Consider the following 17,442-nt stretch of genomic DNA (forward strand, 5'->3'; position numbering starts at 1 on the left):
GAAGAAAATATTAGAACTTCTATTTATATTTTTATAAATATACATATACTGGGGGTACATGCTCAAAATTTTTTTACTGATAGGGGTATGCGATCGAAAAAATGTAGAGACCACTGACCTAATCATATCACATGGTTCACTTCATTAGCCATTTAAACCAGTCCTTCTGTCCCAGCCTATTTCAGTGATATATTCTAATGTACATAACAATTTACCTGTACTTTAGATAAGTCACTGTACATCAGAGATTACCTGTGTGCTTTGAGACACTGCTTTCCTTAGCAAATTCTGTTTGTCATGACTCATTAAATTCTGGTTACAGTGTGAAAAGGGACCCCTCCCCATGGCATGATATGTAAACAGGCAACCCAGATGTGGGTTAGATATAAATAAATAAGAGCCTCTCAGCACATCCCCCATGACTGCAGTCACTTACTGTTAGTCATAGACACAGCACCCAGACATGCAGTCATTCACCGCTGAACTTGTTTGCCTGCCATGGTGCACACCTCGGGTATCTTTAGCCAGCAGTATACAAGCCTTCTAGGGACCTTGAGTATATACTCTGCTTCCTTGGCTATCCTGAATCCTGTGTCACCACGGCTGTTGCAGCAGCTGCACTGCCATTGTTTCCCATGCTAGCTAGATTAAAGTTAGCATGAGCCTACCTGCCCGTGTTATAATACCTCCTTCATTTTGCGCTGTAGACATATGCAGAGTAGAAGCTACATACATACCAATCTGCTCCAACTATTCCACAGTAAAACACTTACTGCATTCTTATAATTAAAATCAGCTTATTTAGACACTTGAAACTAGGAAATGTTAATACTGATACATTCTTTCCCCAAAATGACTATAGAATATGATGTTAGTGGATAGCGAGATCTACTAATAGGTAATATCACCCTTCTGTTGTGTTGCATCATGAAATGCTGTGCTATTGGATATGTTTACTGTTTGACTAAGTTTGTATAGCGATAGATTTAGTAGTCCCTCCATGTAGGATGCAACTTAGTGGTTTGGCTGTGCTTGGTTTCTTCCCTTATTAATATGATTTCAGTTCCTAAGTATTTTGGTAGAATTTGGAGTAGGTTTGTGCTGTGATGTGTGCTTTATAAAATACCTTCTCAGAACATAATGCTTGATTCTGAGCGTGTATTTCATGACTCTGATTCTATGATTGGACCCCTTTTTTGGAGCTGTATTTGCAGAAAGACAGGCTGATTATGTTGGGGTGTTCAACATCCAAAATAGCACTTATAGAAAAACAGCTTGTACACGTGTACACATAACTACAAGACCATGTATAAAATTGATGTGTTGCCAAGAAATAGAGTAACACGGAGTTCCATTTATATGCATCATTATCATACTGCATACGCAAGTATAAATATTGTATCCAGAAAAAGTCTATAATTATAATTTGTGAAGGTCACATGTATATTAAATTTTGAAAATGTGGTTCATTTTTTATGCCCCAATAAGCAAACTATAACAACCCATGCTACTTTTTCAGTTTGCCTCCATAAACTCCAAACATATATTTATCTTTTAAAGCTGACTGCTATCAGATAAGCATCTATGTTCATGTCTAGACTGATTTGTGCTTGTACAGTATAATGGAAACTGGGAGAAAAAATTTTAAATCATCCATGAGAAACCTTACCAGCACTACTTCTTCACAGGCACAATAAGTACTAAGAGGGGAAAGTAGGTGTAACCACCAGTTATTGTCCAGTTCGACAAATGATATTTTGAACAGACATAGCACAGATGCTTTTAAGAGGACTTTTTTTTAAAGCAGCTAATAAAAGAAATACCAGTCCATAGGGATTTCAGCACTTAAAAACACTCTTTTTTATAGCTCAAGGGGTTATAAAGGATCAAAGAAATTGCTGGACAAGAAAACTCAGTTTGGCCCTTTATTTCCAAGCCTTTTCTTTACCTATATTTCCCAACCTCCACAAACATGTGGTTCTCTCAAAAGCATTGTGTGCTTCCAGGGTATGGCACACTTCTTTCGGGCTCAGCCACAGCTTTCTGCCACGACTCTCTTGAATGTGGTAGAGTATTGTTGGGCTACCTATCCTAGACTTCCTCGCTGTGGGTGTGGTGGGATGTACATAGTGAATGATACATTAGAGATGGAGTTAATTTAAGGTTGAATTCCCAGTCCCAGCTTTCCCTCCAGTTCTTTGTCCATTTCCATGAGAGGAATAAGAAGTCTGGGGGTGCCTGAAGTTGCTGCACTTGTATATGCTAGAAATCAAGGCCTCGGGTACCTGGAGGTATTCTCACTGCCTTATGTCCGCAGTTGATGTGTATTGAGTGGGAGTAGGTGTGCTGGGCATATTTCCTCTGTGCCAAAACTGAGCGGCCTTTCACACAGACATACATATAATTAACCTTAAGCATATACTTACGTACTTTATTGAATCAGGGTCTACAACTGAGAAGTGAGGCCAAAATATAATCCCTCTTCTGGCTTTTCTCAGACATTGTAAGACACAGATATCTCACTTCTTGCCATGATCATCTATGTTGTGCTGTGAACTGTTTCATGGTGCAGTGGTGCTATCAACACCAGTGGCCCACAGAATTTGTGTTTTGGATGAAGTTTCAGGAAATTTAAAAAAAGCAAACAAAACAAACCCAAAACTTTTGACTTTTTGTTTATCAGAAGGTTACCTGCTGAGATTTCTAATCTTTCCAAGGTGTATAACATGAATTAGACATCTAAGATTTTCCTCCTCAAGTTCACAAATATTCAGCTGAACTCCAAATTCCTTGCTTTTCTGTGAAATTCAGCCAAGGATTTAAAACGGGGTGGCTTGAGAAAGTTAAGATAATGAAATTATTGTATGTCACAAAGCTACCAAAAGTGTGCTTTCTATTCAGAGTGATATGACATGGGACTGAGCAGGCTCCCTCTCACTGAACTTGGGACATAAGGAATCATACTGGAACTGCCCCATGCTCCCTTGCAGAAAAAAAAAATCACCTGCTCCATCAACTGCTAACTGAAGACCCAAACAGACAGAGGCTTAGAGGCTTAAAAGTGATAAATCATTTGTACATGAAGCCCACAAGCTCTTGGAAGAGATTGAAGATGCTAAACTAAACTTATGGACAGCAGCACAGTGAGCCGATCATTGGGAAAGGTCAAACCTATTTCGAACAGTGTTTTATACCAATACCAAGTGAGTGTTCCATTGGGCATGACCTTGACAGAGAAGTGTGGGTCAAGCTGAATAGACTGAGAGCTGGATATGGATGCTTCAAAACAACACTTCATAAGATGAGCATCTTGGACTGCCCCCTTTATGAATGCATTGTCCAACAAACAGCACAGCATTTAATTGGAAGCAGCAATCTCTACAAGTGCCTAGGACGGGGTAGATGGAACCTGGCCATTGAGTGATAATACAAGACAGTGGCTCAGATTCAAAAGTTGATAGCTGGTGCCATTGGAAAGAAGATCTTGGATACTATAGCAACTGAAATGTTCATGCACAATAAAACATAGCTGTGTCATGCTCTCAGACAGTATTACTCTAACTATCCAATTTATGGCTACAACACAACAAGCTAATGTCTCCCAGTACCAACGTTGAGTGGAGTGCCTAGTATAATGTCTTCATATCTCTTCATAAAATTCCTATTGATATTAATAAGATTTTCACATAAGGATCACAGAGAGGTTCTATTTAAGATATAATAGATCTGAACATTACATTTAAGATGATGTATCTTCATTCATGCTCTTTGCTAATAGCTGGCTTTCTTAGCGTAGGGTCAGTTTTTTATAAATCTCTGCCTGCTGAAGTTACAGTTCCATGAGTAGTCGTATGCTCTTCTAGACTTGGTCCTTGCCAAAGGAGATGACCTGGTGACCAACTTGAACATAGAGGGTAGCCTGGGGAACAGCAACCATGAAATCATCATGTTCACTGTCCGTTACAAGGTAGACAAATTAGATAACGGGGTTGAAGTCTTGGACATCAGAAATGCACATCTGCACCCGTGTGCATTCCAAGTGAAGGGGGACGATCCCTGATAGCCCCCACTACCCTGCACTGCACAGGAGGGCTCTGCCGTGAGCGCCTAGAGGCCCCAGTCATTGCTTCTGCATCCGGTGAGTACAGGACTTTTTTTTTTTTTTTTTTTTTTAAAGTTTTGCACTCACCGGCTGCAGGAATGGTGACTGGGGCCTCTGGGTGCTCATGGCAGAGCCCTTCCACACAGTGTGGGGCAGTGGGAGGCAGCAGTGATGGCCCCCCCTGCCTAGCACCTGTTGCATCACATGGGTGCAACACGGCTCAGTAAGGCACCACATGCTGGGGAGCTGGGGCAGCTCCATGTGTTATCCACAGCCTGGCAGCACTCAGCCCCAGTCGTCCCAGCTCTCTGTGCACTTGCAGTGCCCTTCCAAGCCTCACTGCACCCATGCCATGGGGCAGCTGTTGCATGGGTGCCAACTGGGGGGGGGGTGATCCCCACTGCCCCCCGCTGCGGGGGGGGGAAGCTCTGCCATGAGAGCCCAAAAGTTCTAATTGCTGCTCCTGAAGCCGATGAGTACGGGGCGGTTTTTTTTTTTTTGGTTTTTTTTTTAAGTGCCAGGACTAGGCTGGGGCCGGGTGGGGGAGGAGGCAAGGCAGCCATGGGGACTTCTCCTGCAACTCCCCCAACCTGGGGAGAGACAGGCACAGCTAGAGGAGCTGCAGGAGAATCTTCAGCTGTCTGGCTATGCCTGTCTCTCCCCAGCCGATCTGAATCACCAAATCTCTCTGAATCAGTGCTGAATCTTCCAAAGCCACTTCTCGCCAGGACAACACAGATCCATCCATTAGAACTCTCTGGGTCCTACCCCACAGCCAGCTTCCTACCCACCTAACTGTCGTACGCTTAAGCCCGCAATCCTCCACTTTTCTTGTGAGAAATTTGTGGGATACCAGATCAAAGGCCTTTTAGAAGTCAAGGTATACAATATCAACCTTCTTGCTCTTATTCAGGTGGTGAGTTACCTTGGTCATAGAAGGAGATGAAATTGGTAACACAAGACCTGCCCACAACAAAGCTGTACCAGCTGTCATTCAGAATCCTACCCTCTGCAAGAATTTTCCCTGGGATAGAAGTTAGGGTAATTGGCTTATAGCTATCTGTGTCCTCTCTCCTCCCCTTCTTGAAGATGGGCACAACATTGGCCCTCTTCCAGTCCTTAGGGACCTCTTCGGAGCAGCAAGAATTTTGGAAGGGTTTCACCAGGAGTTCTGCAATGACTTTAGTCAACTCCTTCAGCACTCTCAGATGAAGTTCATCTGGTCCTGCTGACTTACATATGTCTATTTTTTTTAATTGATAACACACCAATTCTATGGCAGTAGTAGGAAGGCAGTCATTCCTACCATGCCCATTCTGTACCCTATCTGGCACGATTTTTGCCTTGGCCCAGTGAAATACTGAAGCAAAATAGTCAGTCAGGAGTTCATTTTTCTCCTCAGTGCTGGTAACCAGCTGTCCTGAGTTGTTGAGCAATGGCCCCACATTCCCATTTGTTTTTCTCCTGTGCCCTACATAACTAAAGAGGGACTTCTTGTTGTCCTTGATTTCCATTGCTAATCTAAGTCAGTCACCGCCTTAGCCTTTCTAATCTGTTTCCTACAAGTACAGGCTGTTGTTGTATAATTCTTCTTGGAGACTACCCCAAACCTCCATTATTTGTATTGCTCTTTCTTCTTTTTTAAGAGGACCATGATTTCCTTGTTTAGCCAAGATGGCTTCCAGCCCTTCTGCTACCTTTTCTCCACATGGGAATGGACTTTCTTTGTGCTTCAAGGATTATGTCCTTACAGAACGACCACTCTTCATGCACTCCTTTTGCCTTCGGTCTCTGGTCTCATAGCACTTCCCCTACTAGTGACCTGAGTCTGGAAGCTGGGGCCACTGGGGCTGACTGGTGCCAGTCTCCGACTAACATGTAGAGGTGCCCCAGCTCTCAGACAGTGCGTGGAACCCTCCTGAGCCATGCTGCTCCCACACCATAGGATAGCTGCCACATGGGTGTCAAGTGGGGGGGGGCGATCCCCGCTTCCCCCACTCCCCCATGCTGCACAGGGGGGACTCTGCCATGAGCCCTCAGAGGCCCCAATCTCTGCTTGTGCAGCCAGTAAATACGGAGCTTCTCCTTTTTCAAATCTTTTTATTTTAAGTGGCGGGAAGCTGGACTGAGTGGGGGCTGGGGCTGGGCAGGGCAGCCATGGTGGCTTCTCTTGCAGCTACCCCAGCTGTGCCTGCCTCTGCCCTGTGGGGGCTATGCCCTGCTTCTGCTTGCCCAGTCAGTGCAGGTTGGGGATGTGATACAAGTACGGCTCACTCCAGACAGCAGCAGGGCATTGCTCCTGTTCCCAGTGTTGCTGCACTTGCATCAGTGCTGGGAGTGGGGGCTCTGCCCTGCTGCTGCTGGCCTTCTTCCACCTGGACTGAGCCGCACCCACATCTGGGGGGCACAGGATGTGGGAGTGGTAGCGCTAGGAGCTGGGACTATGCCCTGCTGCCACTTGCCCCCTTCCACCTGGAGCAAGCCGCACCCACATCCCCTCCCCTCACCCCAACTGGGCAAGCAGAAGCAGGGCAGAGCCCCCACTCCTAGCACTACCATGCCCCCTTCCCTAGCCCCCCTCCTCTCACCAAGTAACGTGCCCCCTGCCCTGGCTGGGCAGCTTGTCCCAAGCCCAGCCCCAATGCCTCATTCCCCTACATCCCCTTGGACTCTTCAGCCTAAAAAAGAGAAGGCTGAGAGGGGACTTGGTAGCAGCTTACCACTACATTAGGGGAGTACATCAAGGGCTTGGCGAACAACTGTTCACCAGGGCACCCTTGGGGAAAAACCAGGCGTAATGGCCACAAACTCCTGGAAGATTGTTTCAGGCTTAACATTAGGAAAAACTTCTTTACAGTTAGGGTGTCCAGACTCTGGAATAAGCTCCCTCCGCAGGTGGTGCAATCGCCTACCCTGGTCCAAGAGCTGGACCATCACCTTGCTGGGGTCACCTGACCTCAGTTGTCTTTCCTGCCTAGTGCAGGGGGCTGGACCCGATGATCTTCCAACTGTCCCTTTCAGCCTTACAATCTTTGAATCTATGAATAGAGCCTTGGACTTGATGATCTGCTCAGGTCCCTTCTGACCCTACAACTATGAAACTATGAATGAGGTGTACCATTTGCAAATACAGCTCAAGCTAATGTCTCATCTGCTTTTTCTTGATCTTCTTTTGATATTTTGTCCACAAAGATTGATAAAAAGCTTTATTGTCATGAGCAGCTACTCATGGTGGATCACGTATCTGGTGATAGTGATCTTGAAAGCAAGGGTCCTGCTTCTTCCCACAGACCTGGCAGCTCAACATTTTCATTTGCCATTTTTTGCAAATCTGTTATTTCACTTGAGCTACCAAGTTCCTGCAACAAAATGGGGGAGATATTTATATTTCATCCTATTCTAGTCTGGCCTCATCCATCTGAAGGAGGAGAAGCAGCAGGGAGCTTGCTTCCGTTCCTCTGTGCCAGAAAGAACGCTTTGCTGTTCAACTTGCTGCTTAGTTGCCGTGGGACTGCAGAGCCAAAGGGAAGTATAGTCTGGTCTCTGTCATTGGCCAGAGGACTAAGCTCGCTCTTCTGGGTTGAAATAGTTAATCACAGAAAAATAAAGCAATGGAAAACTTTCTGCTCCATATCTCTGGCAGGGAACCCCTCTCCTCCCTAGGCTCCAACCCCTCCCTCACATACCCACAGCCCCCCACACCTTCATAAATTCCTCCCAACACATACTCCACTGCCAGCTCCAACCACACAAAACATCTGCAAAATTTTGCATAATTTTGAGTTGTTCTGTGCATAGTTTTGAGCTTTTAGCTGTGTGATGAAAATCATGATTAATTGCAATGAATTTTTTTAATCACACACTTAATCGTGATCAAATTTTTAAATTGTTTGACATCCCTAAAAAATAATTAACTTTGCAGAGTAGGTTAAGAGCTTGTAAACACAACTATTGTCCTATGGTGGAATTTTTACTCTGCAGCAATGCACATGTAGACACTGACAGGGCTGGCTGGGGCATAAGGATGCTTCAATGCAGTCTGCCTGCTGGCTAGACCCACACTGGAGCACCATCATGTCCCAGCCAGTCCCCCCACAGCATGCTGATCCAGGTTGGAGCAGCCCTGGGCTGGTAGGCTGATGCCCTGGATCCCCTGCCAGCTGGGGCTGCTCTGACCCAGCTCAGTGTGCTGTGGTCCTGGGTGCATGTTCAAATATGGCACCCAGGAGCAATAAACTCCAGCACAATATGCACCAGAATTCATTTATGTGCATTTTAGCACGTGTAGATGTGCCTACTGAGTAGCACGACAATCCATAAGTGGATTAATTTATTTCACTGTTTTGCTTTCAGGGTGTTTTTTGGAAAAATTAGGTACTATTGCATGTGTATAATGGCCCTAAATCAAGAATCCTCTGAAGCACAAAATGCAGTATTACTATTGGAAAAATCTGTATATTTTTCTACACAGAAAAACGGACAAAATTAACCAATTAATCTTCTCAGCAACTTGTACTGTAGCAATGCACTGTTCAGATAGATCTATTCTGGGTTTGTGGAAGGCGGAAATACTGTTTTATAAGAGCAGGCATCTCTTCATTTTCCAGTACTACAGGGAACAGTTACGCCAAAGGGATGGGGAACAGAATGGGATTAAATACCTGCAGCTGTTGTAGTTCCTGGTGGGAATTACTGCAGTGGTGTCAAAGATAGTTGCTGTGGGCCAGTGATAAATATTATAAACAACCGAGCAGAAGGAAGGGTGCAATAAACACATGATCAGGAAGATTTCTTAACAGCTGCAGAAAAAGGCATTGGGGCTGTGTAGGTCTTTAATATATATAGTCATCTGGTTCAGCAGTGCAATGCATGTGCTGACAATACAATTTATTCTAAAATATTCAGAATTTAATCTTAGAAGTAATGGAAAACAGAATTACCCATAAGAAGTGAACTTTCTAATCGTCTCTAAAAGCACATTCACACTTAATGTTTTCTGTTTAAACTTTTGGAAAATGCATTGAGGCAATAGATTTTGTGCAGTAGGGAGGTATTAATTTAGCACTTTAGTATGAGCCTGTTTTTGCTCAGTTAACTTTAGGCAATTTCTATTTTATTGCATGAATAAATTAGTCAGGACCTATTTATTAGATATTCTTTAGTAGGTTTTACACTTTTTTGTGGAGGTGCATTGAAGGTGAACTGAAGCAGCTAAGGCTTAGTGATGAATATTAACCTTGCTGTTAACAATTCAAAATATTCTGTCCATTTTTTCAAACAATTCAAAATATTCTGTTCAGTTGGCCAAACTCATTAGTGCCATAAATTGAAAAAGATCTTCTAAAAAGCTTGTAACCCAAGTAGGGAAGATGCTGCCAAACTACTCAGTCATTATTCACAAAGGACCACCGAAGAACTAAGTAGTTCCAAAGATCCCAATCAGCATCACATCGCACCATTTTTGGGGACAACATCATGGGTCCCAAAGAAAAAAAGACAAGCCTTTTGTGGCTCTTTACTAACAACTTATGGTATGTTATTGTTTGACTATCAGTAATACACAACTTCATGTGGTTCTCATCACCATAAGCAGTGACAGATTTGGCCAGTTCTTTAAAAAACCTTCACCGTGTTGATCCACCTTACTTCTCTCTTAACCAAAGCTGGGTTTAACACAACTGTTTATATTTTTGGTTCTATTATATTGTAGTATATTATATTTATATTTCTGATCCCCATCTCTACCGCACATTGAGACAGCATGGCAGTTCATGCATCTCCGTCTGAAGAAGCATCGGATGCTTTGACTCTTATTGCATAGGGCTGGTACAGTAATGCAAACAGAACGGATCTCCTGTCCCACCACCAGTAGCCTTGCATAAATGTTAAATAAGAGGAATAGCAAAGATGAGGCCTTTGGGACCCCATGCCTGGCAGATTTTGGGAAGGAGGTGCAATGTAACCTCCAGGATCCTTCTTGCAGGCACAAATGGAGGGATCTCTTCCAACACTGCCAGCTCCTAAAGTTATGTCAGCAGTGTTTGTGATCTAACGCAGCATATCACAGGTGGGTGAAGGATGTATAAACTCCATGCACAAAATGAAAAACAAGGAGGGAGGAGATTTCAGAAGTTGTTGGCTTTACCTCGTTAACTGCCTTTGGATAATTCTTTACAGAAAAGGGAAATTGCATCTCTCACAGTTGGTGAGGACATTGCACCCAAGAAGAAGAACTGGACTACTTCATGTGTGACTAAGTATTGTGTCCTGCATTTAGAACTGAATTAGGTCAGCACGACCTCATGTACTGCACACTCCTATATTACTTCTTAGCTGAGTACAGGACAGGATTGGAACTATGCAGAAAACTACCGTAGTATGATTGGGGCCTGTAACAGGGAATCGTAGCCCTGTTACCAGAAGGAAGGCTAGCCCTTTTAAGACCAGAACTTTCAGAGCAAAGCTTGCTGGCAGAGTATGGGTTAAAAGCTGACAGGATGGGGGCAGGACAGAACTATAAAAATCCCTGGGCTGAGTTAGCTGAGGGGACTTGGCTGCAGAGAAGGTGGACTACTGATGACTTCCAGAGAAGCTGCAGCAGCACAGCAGATGGTGGAAAGCAGAAGAAAAGAGCCATGGAAAATGTGAGCTGGCAAACTGCCTTCCTTGTTTGGTTATAGCCCAGGGGCTTACTGTTTGAGTTTGATTGGTAATCCAGTGGTTTGTAGTTGAGGCTGTAGGGAAGGAGGAGACCTCAATAGTGCTGCAGGGCACAGTCGTAAAGGGCCAAAGAGCCAGTGCCCTAGTGGGTGCAGCTGTACAGGGCCAGGAGCCCAGAGACGACTGCAAGATAGGAATTAGAAGCTGGACCCAAGTGTGAGGTTCTAAGCTAGTAGCCTGAGCTATAAGAAAGAGGCCAAGCCTGAGGAGGCAGAGGACCCAACAACTTGGTGCCCCGGAGTGCAGTTCGAAAGGGGGCCAGAAGGGCTGGAGCTGTAGTGTACACAAAAAGAGGGCCACAGGCCCAGAGAATATTAAGGAGCTAGAGCCTCAGAGTCAAACCCTACCTGGTCAGCCTAGCTAGAGAAAGCTGGGGATGAAAAGCCTGTGGAGGTTGAGAACCCCAACATAGAAGTATGAACAACATCTGCTAGGCATGGGGCACATATAGGGATGCTTGGAGCGTGCAAGAACAGCCCTAGTCATCAGGGCACACAATAGGCAGTCTCCTGCTTGTAGGAACAACTAAACAATACTTACATCAAGACATGGCAGGTGAATAATGGTGGGCTACAGATCAAAATACAGGAGTGAAGAGGCTGGGACTCTGAGGCCTTCTGCCTTTGCCCTGGGAGCTGTGCGCTGGCTGTGCTACGCATCCCTTGCCCACCCAGCAGCAGGAGGCACAACATGGCACTGCGTGGCTCCTGGGGCAAAGGCAGCAGCGTGTAGAGCCCTGTCCCACAGTGGACAGCCCACTTCTGCCCTGTTCACAAATCTGGATGTATGTGCAGTGGTGGGGAAGCCCCCCTCTCCTGCACCCCTGGGTAAGCCCATTAGTCATGCACATTAATGGCAGTTAATTGACAGCCCTAATATTTAGGCATGTGGCCTTAATCCTTTTCCCTTTAACGAGAGGTGGATGTAGGATTTTGAAAAGGGAGTGCAGAAAGTGTTGAAGGTCATGAAAACCTATGGAAAGAAAAGTTTAGAAGGAATCTGGTCAAGTGACTCTCTGCTGGCTGACTAGGAATGCTGCTGTCACTGCCAGGTAGTTGGTTTTTTAACTTTGTGTGGAGCAGGAGTGAAAAGTGGGATGCAACTACACCACTGTACCCCCTCTGAATCCGCCCCTGTCTTTAGCTTGTCTACCTGCAGCATGGATTACATCATTTACCTACTTTATGGGGTAACGGGATTTCTGGAGGGACTTAGAGCATCTTAAAATCATTTATGTTAGAAAACTCTGACCTTTCTCTAGCCATGAGTAAAAATCTATGGTTATTATCAATAAAAGAAAGTATGTGGTGGGCCAGAATATTTCCTCATAACTCAAAGCTAGGTAAAGACAATGAAAATCTTTAAATCAAATCATGTTTTATTGAACCAGTTGTATAGGTGGAAGAGATGTTAGACAAGTTTTTGACACAAAATGCCTTTTCTCAGGATGTTTTGTGCCTGAACATTTGTTTAGCATAATTCCCAGATATATAGTTGGCCTAACAAAAGATACCACCTCAAAAAAACCCTTGCTTCTCATTTCCTGGACCATCACAGCTACAATGCTACAACCCTACTTTCAATTAGACTGGCTTTTGGTCCATTTGACAGTACTCAGTTAGTCACTTTACCTTGCTGGTATAGCCCTTATAAATAGCACCAGCAAAACAGAAAACAGAGAGCATATAATTTTTAATAAGGAAATGGATTCTTAAATGCATCGGTTTTAAATAAAGTCAATTTGGCAATACTCTTTTAATTAATGTTTGCAACACAAAATGAACTCCTCAGATAAAAATGTTCTCAATAAATGAATAGAACCAGTGCTTTTTCCTTTGCACCAGCTTTTATAAAAGCAAGAAGCAAACCAATTTGTGTATGAATTCTGGTCTGCATCAGTTGCTAAATTGTCTCTCTCTAAAAGCTATTGCCACTGAAGCAGATTAGTTGTCCTTAAAACCCTTTGCAAAACTGAATTTAAGATTAATGGTTCATAATTTTCACTTGCACTTTCATTAGTGATAAGGAAACTAGGAAATCAACCATCTGATTATTCCTGGGTATGGCTTTCCTCAGGTTTACTGTGGTATCTCATAGTTAGTGTGTTTTGTATCTTCCAAAGGAAAAAAAACAATATGGTGTATTGTAGTCCCATGCTATTTCTAAAACAGGGGTGGGCAAATTATGGGCCATGGACCAGATCTGGGATGCCAATTGATTGCATCTGGCCTGTGACTGACCCCACAGTGCTTTGCATGGGGCTGAGTCCTCTCCTCTCCTGCCTGTACCTGCCCTGCACCCACTGACAGCATCACCCTGGCTCCAGCCCTGGCCCCAGCCTGTGCACACAGCTTCCCATAATGCCCTGGGTAATACTTGGCTCCTCTTACCTTCAGCAGCTCCTCCCCCTGCCCCTGTTGTGCTGCTCTGAGCAGCAGATAGCGTGGGAAAGCAAAGGCAGCCATGGGGATGGGTGCTGGGGAATCACGCATGTAACCAGGTGGGCATGAAGCTGAAGCTGGATGGCTCCTGCCCCAGCACATCGGGCTCCAGCTCTTGGCTGCCTTCCACCAACCTGCCTGCAGGTGACTGCCCATCATGTGAGGTGTATGCTGGCTGGGGCCGAGGCTGTGCCATTGGAGGGTGTGGGGTAGCAGCAGGTGGGAGTGAGGTGCAGGCTGCCCTGGGCAGTAGCGGTTGGGGCTCAGCCCCATGCTAAGTGTTGCAGGGGCAGCCATGGGCTAGATGGGAGTTAGGGGTGGGACTGCACCTACATCTATACTGTACTGACCAGATAAGCTCTGTTGCACTTGCCCCCTGCCCCTTCCCCTTCCTCCCCCCTCACCCCCAGCTGGCTTCTGGGACCTAACAGGCAGGCAGCTCTCTGCACATATGTGCATACCCACTCTCCCAAACACACACCAGATCCCTGCAGCCCCCCTACACTTCCCACAAACACCTTCCTACCCACCTACACCCCACACAAACACCCCCACCCATAGAATATACAAGAGTAAGACTTTATTTTGAGCTATCATTCAATCGCCACTATATACACTACTCAGAAAGACATAAATGAGAAAACAATTGTTTTGAAATAAAATTAAATAATGTCATAGTACAATTTGATTTTTAGTATATGATTCTTTTTATCTAGAATTTGTTAAATGAGATCCTAAAAGATTTTGTGTGTGGGGCTCTTGGCAGCTCCCCAAAACTTGTCAAGTGGCTTGCCAGCCAAAATAATTGCCCACCCGTGTTCTAAAGCATTACCTCTTTGCATGTTATTCATCTGGAATATTCAAGGTGACAGGGTTTTCAGACGAGATTTGTATTTCTGCTGTGGCAGCTAACCCAACCCCTAGGATGCCAGGGAGATTGGCACAGTCTACGCAAACTTAATTTTATTAACTTGATATTCCTTTTTGGTGCTTAGTCTCTCACATGTCAGGTGCAAATTAATGATGTGTTTTAAATAACAACCAGTTCACAGCTGATCATCAGTTCTGCTCCTCTCCTGCTATCCCTGGATGTTGGGCTGTGTGACAGGCCCCTGCCCAGCTTACCTCAGCACTGCAGCGTAGATGAACAGGGTGTGAATGGAGCAGCTGACATTCCATGGCTGGAGGGCTTGCTCCTCATTGGTGCAGGGCCTAGAGGCCATGCATTTAAAACCAGCCTAGAGGCTGAGGGAAGGGGAGACACTTCCAGATGCTGGAGCTGGAGCTGGATGCACTTCCTGTTCCTGGAAGCAACCCAATGCTTCCTCTGCCTGCTAGTGAGCCTAGGGAAGTAGAGTGCACATGCCTCAGCCAGGAGGTAGCTGGGGAAAAGCCAGGTACAGCTCCTACAGCCAGCTGGGAACCAGCTGCATGCACTAGGACTCAACAACCTGGAATGAGCCAAAGAAGCCTGTCAGCCCATGAAGGATTGAGACCTGGGGGCAACACTGACCCCCTTGACCCTGCTTATGTACAGCTTGGCATGCTGATGAGCTTGCCCACTGTTATGATGGAAGGTCATCCTGGAGAATTAAAAGTCAGGTGAGGATGGGAGAGTGCAGCCATGTGAGGGGAACCTGACAAGAGTGAGTCCTGGAGGGATGGCCCACAAACCCTATACACCCTTTCGGTGTAGCTGTGCTCCTAAAGCATACCAATGCAGGGGCAGCCATGATATTCAGCCTTGAACAGTCTCAGCAGGAAACACCCTCAGGCCTTGGTACACTTGACCTACTGGCCAACCAGGAAGGACCCATGGAAAAAAGTCCAAGTAACCTGAAGGGAACAATGGGCCTGGGGACAGGCCTTCAATCCGCTGTGCTCAAGATTGAGCATCTTGGCATGGGGGCAATGGTGCCCTGCCTACAGCTCAGACTGAGCTCTTTTAAGTTTTTCTTGTGTTGACATTTTTGGATAGCGACAGAACCATGGGAGACCCCTGTGATGCCTTTGCTCTGCCAAGCCGCTAAGTAACAAACAGCTTGCAACTACATTGAGATGCTGCCTGGATCCACAGTAAAACTTGAGGAGAAAGGGGTATGGTGTAGGGGAGGCAGAGCCCCACAGAAAACACAACAAGGAAGACATTCCTGAGGCCATATGGAAACCACTGTGCACCACCTCCAGAGGTACTGGGAACAACAAACCCATGGCAGCTGAGTAGGCTTAAGTACAAATCACCCTAGGTAGCAGGGGGAGGGCCTGTCACACATTTTTGTGAATTTTGATCTTAGCCTACTGGCTGGGCATATCAAGTTATGAAGGAGAACTTTCTACATCCACGGAAACAAAATGCTGTAGCTGGAATTCAAGTTTGAGACATCCTTTCACCTGGGTGGGCTGGAGGGGCTTTTCTTGTTTGTGTATTCTAGATGACACTATTATGGCTGTTTTGCATGAGACCAAAGCATGAGAAGCACTAGGCGCACATATTTAACATACTCATTACAGTTTTTTTAGGAGTTTAGTAACCTTTGGCACTTCTCATGCTGCTCTTATGAAAATGATTCGTGTCACTTTTCAAACAGTTATTAAGTCTTGTCACACTCCTAAGTAGCAGGTTGGGAGCAAATGGAGTTCACTTGATTCAATTCTGAAATGGAAGACTGAATGGCTACTGAATAGCAGATGGGGATTTGTGTAACAGTTCACAGTGAGAATTAAAGAAGAATATTTTGTTTCACTGAAAGTACCTGGAGATAAGTACATATCAGGAATACACCTATCTGAAGCAGAAAGTGGCCATTTGGTTATCAGAGAGTATCAAGGTCCCACTCTTGGTCAGAGCTTAGTTTGGAAGTTGGTTCCAGATCGTAGCCACCCTGACCGTGAAGTAGCGCCTCCTGATGTCTAGCCTGAATCTACCGTCTGCCACCTTGTGACCGTTATTTCTAGTCACTCCTGGTAGCGTGCAGGGAAACAGGGACTCCCCCAGTGCCTGCAGGTCCCCCCTGACTAGTTTGTAAACAATGACTAGATCCCCCCTCAGCCTTCTCTTGTGGAGGCTGAACAGGTTCAGGTCCCGTCGCCTCTCCTTGTAGGGCCTGCCCTGCTGCCCCCTGATCATGCAAGTGGCCCTCCTCTGAACCCTCTCCATGTTGTCCACATCCCTCCTGAAGTGCAGCGCCCAGAACTGGACTCAGTACTCCAACTGCAGCCTGACCAGTGTCACATAGAGGGGAAGGATCACCTCCCTGGACCTGCTTGAGATGCATCTGTGGATGCATGCCTTCCTGACTGTGTTCCCACACTGCTGGCCCATGTTCATTTTGGCATCAATGATGACTCCAAGATCCTTTTCTGCTTCTGTACTGACAAGGAAGAGTTCCCCAGGCTGTAGGTATGCTGCTGGTTCTTCTTCCCCAGGTGCAGTACCCTGCACTTGTCAGTGTTGAAACCCATCCTGTTCTCATCCGCCCACCTCTGTAACCTGTCTAGGTCTGATTGCAGCCTATTCCTCCCTTCTAGTGTGCCCACTTCTCCTCACATCTTGGTGTCATCTGCGAATTTGAACAGAGTGCTTTTTACACCCTCATCCCAAGTCGCTGATGAAGATGTTGAACAGTGTGGGCCTGAGGACCGAGCCCTGCGGAACCCCACTGCCCACATCCCTCCAGGTCAAATAAAACTCATCCACTACCACTCTCTGGGTGCAGCCCTCCAGCCAGTTAGTGACCCATCTAACTGTGTAGGTGTTGATGCCACAGTCTCCTAGTTTTTTAATGAGAATGGGATGAGAGAGTATCGAAGGCCTTCCTAAAGTCCAGAAAGACTATGCCCACTGCGACACCTGCATCTAAGGATTTTGTGACCTGGTCATAGAAGGCCACCAGGTTGGTCTGACAGGACCTGCCTCTAATGAACCCGTGTTGGTTGCCCCTAAACATAATCTCCCCTGCTGGCCCCTCGCGGACATGCACCAGGATAATTCTCTCAAAACGTTTACCCAGGATCGAGATAAGACTGACTAGCCTATAGTTTCCTGGGTCCTCCTTCCTCCCTTTTTTGAAAATGGGAACTGCATTGGCCCTTTCCCAGTCCTCTGGCACCATGAGTGCTTGTAAAGCCATACCAGGGGTCCTATAATGACCTCTGCTAATTCCCTCAGCACTCTGGGGT

This window comes from Crocodylus porosus, unplaced genomic scaffold (genome assembly GCF_001723895.1).
Source record: "Crocodylus porosus isolate Cpor-Errol unplaced genomic scaffold, CroPor_comp1, whole genome shotgun sequence".
Taxonomy (NCBI): Eukaryota; Metazoa; Chordata; order Crocodylia; family Crocodylidae; genus Crocodylus; species Crocodylus porosus.